We start from the raw sequence: 9555 nt of genomic DNA on the forward strand, positions 1-9555 counted from the left end.
GTTATTGCCTGGTGCAAACAGTTCAAAGCAATCTATACCCCAAAAGACTTAAACTTAAACCAGGTATGTACTTGAACCCGTCAAATGATTTTATACAATATGTACTTGAACCCGAATCTGATCCAAATCCAAATCCAGTCCTGGACTTTCTGTAACCCGAACCCAATGCACAACATTTATGATAACTTTAATCATAATAAGGATTCATAGAAATATCATAGCACTAATCCAATTGGCTTCTTTATGATAACTGGATTACTAGCTCTAAAAAGCAAAAAAAAAAAGTAATTGCATTCAATTATTGATTTTGATTCTTTCTAAATATGAACCAATATTTACATATTTTCTTTTTTTTAAATGGAAAATTTTCATTTTAAATCGATAATTTGGTTAGTCTTCAATAATATTCTTTTTGTCTTCAATTTTTTGCATACTTTATAATAGTGATCTTTAATATGCTTTACGAATTACAAGTGTTCATAAATATAATAAGGCTTTTTAATGTATAATCTTGTTTTTTTTAAGAGAATGCATTATCTTGTTAAAGGAGCAGCCAACTAAATTAAGAATGAGCTCGTGACAAACACAACCCATTTATACCCTAACCAGTCTATACTTGAATACATTAACCCCTACCCATCTACAATACTCGATCTTGAACCCAAACCCGAAACAAATGACCACTAATTAAACTGCTTTGTACTTGAACCGATTAACACGTACGGGTCTAATTTTTATACCCAGTTAAAAAATGGGTCTACTTAAGACCTGGCCCATTTGCATCCCAATCCGCTAAAACCCATATGGGTCCACAATTTTCAGCCATACCCACACTCGACGAAAATCAAGCTGGATCGGTTCCAGATCTATTTAGATCCAATTAAAATAGGTTGACGACAGTTGAACTCCAATCCACCCCTTGATTTTTGGATATGGTCCAATAAATAATCGGTCTTCATATTCGTCTTGGCCAACCATATTTTCAGATCATGCTGGATTGGTACAAGGATCTATGGCAGTATGTTCCAGTATGATCCAGTTCCGGGTCCAGGTGAAGGTAGCCCTGTTCATGAACTTGGCCTAGTTCCTGTTCGGACCTACTTACACCTTGAGTGCCGGACCTACTTGAGCCCCTACTGTAAGGCATCAAGCCCCTGGGCTGCTCACCATGCCCAAACAAGCAGACCTCGAACATGTCAAACTAAAGACTGGGCTGTCCCAGTTTTAGGAGTAAACCTAGAAAGTGGATCATGACCCGAACCATAGAAGCTCAGTTTCAGGTCCAAACCGAGCTCAACGATAGAGGCTCAGTTCCTGAGACCAATGCGACGCGGCTTAGACGAGCAAACAGAGATGGTAGGACTGGAGGAGTTGAAACCGCATACGAGGGAACGTTGTAGTCTGTTCTGTTGGGTGGTTTCAACAAATGAAAATCAAATGAATGTGTTAGTCCCATATCGATCAGCGAGAGATGTTGGTGGCCAAGTCTCTTGTATATAATGGGGTGGGATGCAACCGTTTAAAATCACGCAGCCGCGTGCTGAGCACAGAGCGAACTATTCTTTCGCCTTTTACTAAAGAATACCGTGTGCTCTTCACTTAAAAACGGCATGCGCCTATTTTTGGAGGGCGTTTCCTTCAAGGGAAAACCCTAGCAATATTCTTGGCTTAAATTCTTCCCTTTGAGCGCTGTCAATGCGTTGCACTGCTGTACGGGCCAGGCGCACCCCCGACCAATCCACAAGATTAAATTTTTAAACAAAAAATGTTTTCATTTGGTGCGGACGGCTCTCTTTGTTTGGATATGAAAGACAGGAGGTGAAAACCTATTTGTTATAGGTTGGGTCGTGGATTGGATCTTCATTCTGGATCCCATGACACCTTGGAAGTTGGATTTAATTGGCCGGGGTAATTCCTCCTAAGTGCTTTAATTGGCAAATAGTGATTAATCAGGCTCGACCATCCTTATCATTTAGATTCTTTGAAAAATCATGATTAATCACCACAAAAAAAAATAGTCATTTACATTTTAAGAATAAAATAATTAGAACTAAAATTATTATAAAAAAAGAGTCCGATAACACAAAACAACAATTTTGAGTCTAAACCTTGTCACGTAAACTGACCTAAGTTTTGTTTAACTTTCTACCCCTAGATGGTATTGAATGCCAAATAATACAAAGTTAATGACAAAAAATGAAGTTAAAAACCAGTCAATATGATCAAAGCTAGTCCAGAGTTCGATATGTCTACATGATCTAGGCAGAGCCAGCAAGGCTAGGTCTCTGATCCTGGGGGTGATTTCTCCAGGTAAATATAAAAAAAAAATCTAGGAATGTGCCCTGTGTCATATCAGTTGCTCCTCACCCTACATCGGATCATCAGATATGAGATCAGAGGCTCTGAAAGACACCCAAGGGTGTTTAATTTGAATAATCACATATATGGTTTTGGGTAGGATTTGCAAGTCAAATCTGTTTGGTAAGTGGCAGCTGGGATGGGAGTTTATGGATTTCGTACATGCATGGTCAAACCACCATGGTGGTGAGTGTGTGGAAACCGTTGCTCGGATGGAAATTTCTGCATTTGGGAGAAGAAATGAGACTCTCTCTCCTTTATATTTGCACCAAGGAGTGGATTTGGCAGCTACCACTTTTCCAAACACTACAAGAAAAATGTTAATTAGCGACAAAAATAATTCATCGCAAATTTGCGATGAATTAGCTTAACAAAATTAGTCATCCTTAAAATTGAAATTAGCGATAGATAAATTATGTTTCAAAATATGTCACTAATTAGCGATGAAAAGAACCCGTTGCTAATTAGCGACAAATTTTGTGATAAAAAATTTTCTATCTCAAAATCCGTCGCTAATTAACGTTAGATTTTTTTTCGTCTCTAATCTGTCGCTAGTTAGCGACGATTTTTTTTCGTCACTAATTTGTAGTTGGTTGCCACGTTCGCAATCTGTGTGCGACAGCGTTTTACCAATTAGAGCACAAAGCATCATGCACCTCAAACCTATATAAGTATATTGCCATCTTCTGGTTCCCCATCATTGGTGTCCCGATCGCATAAGGCCGACCCCGTCATCCTCTCCTTCGGCCAGACCTATGAGCGCAACGCTGCCTACGCCTGGTTGTACTTCGGTCAGACCCGCTACTGCTCCCTCGGCAATCTCATGGCTCCACGAGTTTCGGTATCGGGCATGATCGCAACCCCTCACCCTCGCCGACGATGACAATAAGGCTATAAGAACACCCGCCGGTAGGAGCTCTCGCTAGTCCTGACCGAGCTCCCTCCACCACCACTCGATCATCTCTGCCATCTTCATTGATGCCTCACGGGCCTCAACGCACCTACATCGCACCTCTGCGGCTGTCCATCGCTTCCCTCATTACTGCAGATCGTTGAGTAGCTCCCCAACGGGCACTTCTCCATCGATTCCAGCAAGACCACTGAGTTGGAGAGGTCCATTGGTGATGATCCATCTTCATCTCTCAGCTTCGCTCGTTCCTTGAGGTCGTCGACGCCCTATTTTAGATCGTTGGTGTCTTCGAGATCCTATGGCAGATAGGTCAATTGCTCGATCCGTGAGGCGAGAGAATCGACGCGGGCGGATTCGGCGACAACAACGCGGGTTGAGACCAAACAACCTAAACCCTAAACGGAGAAAGAAAAGAGCAATGGTTTTTTTTAATTTTTATTTTTTTTTATTTTGCGACGAATATTATCTGTCGCTAATATCCATTACCAATTTAGCGACAGATTAGGGATGAATATTTATCTGTCGTAAAACCAAATTTAACGATGAACTCGCGACTGATCATGTCCATCGATTATCCGCTGCAAATTAGCGATGAAAGTAACGACAGATCAGTTTTATCGCTAATTAGCGATCATGAATTTGCGATGGACTCTATCTGACGATAATCCATCACAAATCTGTTTAACGACCGATTAACGTCGGATAGAGTCTGTCGCCAATTAACGTTTTTCTTGTAGTGAAATGCATAGACTTCCTCGGACAACCAATTTTCAAACCAAACCTAAGTATCTTTTTAGTTTGAAATTCTAAGATAGGATCAGGTAACTTAATGGTGGAAGTACCTTCTTGAAAAAGATTTCTATGTATATAATTTTCAGAAAAGACTTTTGTGTTTCAAATCTGAAAAAAACGATGTTTTTTATTTTTGGGAGATAATTTAAGAAACTCATTGTAAAACCTATAATTTTTAAAGATTATTAATAAATAAATAACTTATTTTTATCTTCAAATTAGAAATATATTTTTAGCTTTTGAATTTTATTTATTGATATATTACATATTCATTTGTTCATTTCTGGCCAATCAGGACATAATTTGCATTTATAGAACTATTTTGAGTTATAAATTACTACATATATAATATATTTAAATATATTTTTGATGAAGTTTATAAAATTTTAAAGTGTATTTGTGTGTTATGTGGCTCTTGGTAATGGTTTATAGGGTAATTTGTCATTTTTGGCTAATCTTGGTATACTTGACATTTTTGAAGTTTTTGGCATTTGCGATAGCACACGAAGGATTCATTGTATTTCTTGAGTAGCGGTCTTTGCAGATTTCGAAACCTCTCGGTCTTTTGGGTTTCGATTTATTGTTTTTCACATTATTAAGGTAAGATACCTTAACTAAACTTGTAGAGAACACATTTAGGCACTAATTGTGTAAGTATGATGTTGTTGCGCTAAATATTTAAATGATTTGCAAATATAAGTTATCCGCACACACCGTACTTAGTTATGGATATTTAAGGTTGTTATGTTTAACTGATTTGAGTGTAGGATATATAAAAAATGTAATACTTATGCTAAGTATAAAAATGTTTATAAGTCAGTATGCATTGAATGCAATGCAATACGAAATGCAAATCGGGTAAATGATCATAGTAAGTACATAGTGCAAATGCATAACCCAATAAATTTATTTTATAGCTTAGACCGACTCTCTAGCGGCCTAGGCCCCATATCCAAGAGATAAACTTGTCATTCTTTATTTTGTTGAGATGGCACCATGAAGGTTCCACTCATTTGGTAGGGGTGACTCATGAACATGTCCAAGCTGAAAGGACATCACGAGTTTGAAACCTATGGGTGTGCATCCTTTTGGGCAAGGTGGGAGCTAGATGTATTCCTTGGTCGGCAAGAGAGACTTGAAGTTTGTTTACACCATCAAGTTCCAGAGTTTGTACGGTGGGTGTAACGCCCCCAAAATTTTAACCTTAATTATTATTCAAATATTAAAATTTTGAGACCAATTTTTTTTGATAAGTATATGTAAATCAAATCTTATAATGTGAAAACAAATTTAAAAAATAGTTAAGACTTTGGGCGTAATTACACTAAAGATAACAATCAAAATGTATGGGATATACATATTTCAAACCACGTATAATATAAGACTGAAATATGAGGAGTTTTAATTTCATTTCAAATAAGAGTATAAAAATAATAGTTCAGTCTTTATATGATCAAGTACTTAAAACAAAAAGATCATGTCTACCAAGATCGCAAGGTAATAGTGGACCCTCGAAGATGCAGCTCGAACAGTCCTTCGCTCAAACTACTCATTATACTTTACCTACAATACTTGTCTCCCATAAAATGGGATCAGACTCACTGAAGTCTGATAAAACAACCCAAACTCAAACTTAAAGAAAACCTATCAAGCATTTAAAGGTAAACACAAGATATATTATCCATCAATCGTCAAGTGTTAGACAAGGGAACAACGTCTTATGAGTCATTCATTTCAAGAATTTGAACATAAAATATTTAAAAGCATTTCATCACTTATTATTATATTTAACCTTAACTCACATAATAATGTATAATCTATATGCATTCAAGTCATACAAGTCATCGCATAAATACATATATGCATCTAAGATATTCAAATCATTGCATCATTTTCATATGTATTCATAATTTTTATAAACAATAAGTCAAATCATATTTGACCATTCCAACGTGAAACACATGCACATACCTTCTAACTGATTTAGTTAGATATTCATGATACACATCAATCATGGTACATAGGTGTGATATATTCACTCAGACAATCATAATGCAATCATTTGCAATGAAATTATGTATGTGTGATGTATCATTTACCTAATAAGACAAAACTAGTCATTTGTAGGTATGATGTGTCATTCACCTATACGCTAACATAAGCGTCACAATCATAACCTTATATCAAGATCTAAAATCAATAAGGATCTGATTCTCACATCTGAGTTCAATATATAATTATGTTACAAAATAAAAGTCAAATCTATAGATTCATAACTGGCTATCTCAATCAACTTAGAAGATCATCATAATTCATCATAACATTTTATTTAATTATATAAATATTCACAAGATCCACGCTGGATCGCTTGTTCTGAAAAATGTACAACCTCACAAGGAGTTACCGTCATAGATGAATGGTCTTGGATAATGCACTTCCTCACATAAATATACCGTCTCTGCGAGCTACTTGCTCTTGGACAATGCACTTTCTCATAAATCCTTATCGCTCTATCCAGATTACTTGATCAGGTCATGCACACCCTCATAAAGAATCCTTTGAGAACAGTTTCTCAATGAATATCATATGTAGTGAAAACTATTTTCATACATGCATCAATACAATTGACAACTCTCAGGGTCTATAGCCACTAACATGGGCATAAGTATGTATACAATCAAAATGCATCGCATCGCACTGCACATCACTTCATATGACATCTAAATTATAAAATCACACATTTAATCAATAAGGTTTCATGAACCATAATTCACTACTGAACTTAAATATTTATCGCATGCATTCATAATTTCATATCATGTGGCATTTAAATCATATCATATAGGAGAATATTATCATATGCATCATATCATCGCCACAAGAAACATTGTATTTCATAAATTAAACCTCGAAGCATACGTAAAGAAACATGAGTTCTATGCATGCATACGTGAACATGCATATTTCATAATACGAAGTAACTAAACCTTAACATATGTAGCTCCTACGTAGTTCGAGTTATGCACACAGGATTCAAGTCATATATACATTTTCACCATATGAATCAATATATCACCTTAGATATAATTGCGTAAGAAAGATAAGTTAAAATCTCATTGACCATCCCACCATACATTATACGCATATATTTTTCAAGCAAGCAAGACATGCAAGTTCAAAACAATTTATAACATTCACATGCATTCTTTCATAAAAGAAAAAAAAGAGTCCATCATATGACAAGACAATATATATATATATATATATATATATATATTTTGTGATTGTAGTTTGGAGATCATGTTTGTCATGCTTGTAGTTAGCGAAATATGGAGTGTGTTTGCTGTAGGTATACCTTGTCTATGGGTTTTAATGTTCGTACACTTATGAATGTATAATATGTATGCAATGTGTGTCATCATACTTTGGCTTGCACGTACTATGTTACTTTGTGTGTTTGTATGAATTTGATACATGTAAGTCGTATTCGATGCAAAGCGTGACAACTCTCTTGGGGACAAGGGTTAAACCCATGGACTTTTACATTGCTAAGATAGTGACTGTAAGTACGACAGGCAAAGCTAATGCAACTAAGTCTCTGCTCCTGAGGGTGGTTTCGCGGTATAAATTTCAAAAAAAGTTTGTCTCAGAGACAAATTTGCTGGATAGATAAAAATGTTTGTAAAAAAAATGGCGCCTTACCAAAAGCCTTTACCCTTAAAATTTTCATGGTTCATGCCTATATATATATATATTAGAGAGAGAGCGCATTCTTTGTCAATTGTTAATCTTCAATCTAGAATTTAGAAAAAATTACAAAAACACACCTAACTCTTTGTTCACTTGTGACTTACATTGTAAAGTTGCGTCTAGAATCTATTTTGCTTTTATTGAGTGTGATGTAAGTTGTCTGGTTCAGGTTCATCAATACCCGAAGGGGCAGACCATATACTTGAATTGTAAGAAGCCTACAACCTAAAATTATGAATGAATCAAATGTGTTGAACTTTCTTTTGTTTACCCTCGTTGTGTTTGCTTCTTGTGATTGCAATTCTTCTCTCTCTATTCCCTCTTGCTCTCTTGCATTCTGATTACAAGCTTACGCGACTGGCAAACAAGTGATAAGTAAGCTTGCGGCAGTGAGGGAGGACCGTCGCACGCCTATTGAAGGAAATAGGCCTATGACACTCTTGGCCTATTTACAAACACTTGTTTAACTTTTGAAATATTACAAATACATGTGAAACTTTTGAGAATTGCTTTTTTTAACTAAGCATGCATTTTTAATATTTCAAAAGTTAAGCGTGTTTTAAATAAGCCAAAAAATAGACTTTTTTTGTAAATTTTCCTATAATTTATTAGGTTTGTATTTAGGTTTGCTTTCAGTAACCTCCTCCCCCTTTGAGAACAGATCAGGTCCAAGCAGCCTTGGACAAAAAACCATTCACGACACCTTAGATGTCATCTATCAAGAAAATGAACAGAAGCCAAAAATGCACTAACTCATCTTTTTTTGGACGAATTTCAGCCCTTCATTTTAGTGTGCTCCATGCCGTTCATCTATGAAATGAATGGCACCAAAAAATTTTGTGTGGACCATCCAGATGGTGACCATCTTATTTGATGGGTTTTGGGTACTGTTCTTTGTCTTGATGGATGACATCTAAGGTGCCTTGGACGGTTTTCTGTCAAGAGCCCCTTGAACCTGATTAGCTCTTGCCACTTTTTGATTTCTAATTTGTATATTTTGTTGAGTTGTCTTTTCTTCAAGCTTTTAACTTTTTTTGATATATACACACAGAAACCGTCGTCATGATCAGAGACTTAATTGTGTTGGTTCTGCCTGCCGTACTTACAATTGCTGTCCTCTCAGGGTAAAAATATGTAGGCTTACCCATCTTTTCTTCAAGCTTCTAGCTTAGTAGGCCATTGCAATAGGAGTATGTACAATTGTAACAAAATGTAAGTATGTACAATTGTAACAAAATGTTAGGATAGTAATGCCATTCTCATCCTAGATGAAAAAATCACACTCTGAAGCAAGAAGTGAGGGTACCCTATATTAGCCATAAGAAAAGGTTGTTTGAATTGAAATGTCCTCACTCAGTTATCATGTTTCACGTACAAGGTTCATTCTTTTGTGTGCATAAAATTTTACTTGGGTCGGGTTTACTTGGACCCAATCTGTGCCAAACCCTATAGAATTCAGTATGGTGATAAATAAGACCTCATTAAGACTCAGGTCTGGACCATAAAGACTGATTAATACATGGATTTGGGTATAGTTTGTGAAATTTTATAACAGACTTGAGCCTGACCGAGGATTAAGACCCTTAATTTTTCAATGTAAAAATGAGATTTTTGAAGATACAAAAAAGGTTTGTTTATGACTGAGTTTTTAGGATACAACTAGGCTTGGACTTCAAGAATGTGCTTCACAAAATCAGATGACATCTTCCACACTTTAACTTGGCAAGCCAAATCGAGAATAAAAG

At 36.1% G+C, this 9555-nt stretch overlaps 1 non-coding gene across 1 annotated transcript; it reads left to right on the plus strand.

The window, feature by feature from the left end:
* The first annotated feature begins 1530 nt into the window (after positions 1–1530).
* On the plus strand, positions 1531–1650 carry LOC149839212 (U5 spliceosomal RNA). The gene has a single exon (XR_016431695.1). It is a non-coding gene; the product is annotated as a U5 spliceosomal RNA (small nuclear RNA).
* The last annotated feature ends 7905 nt before the right edge of the window (positions 1651–9555 follow it).

Source organism: Nuphar pumila, chromosome 4, assembly GCF_984573655.1.
Source record: "Nuphar pumila chromosome 4, dmNupPumi1.hap1.1, whole genome shotgun sequence".
Lineage (NCBI taxonomy): Eukaryota > Viridiplantae > Streptophyta > Magnoliopsida > Nymphaeales > Nymphaeaceae > Nuphar > Nuphar pumila.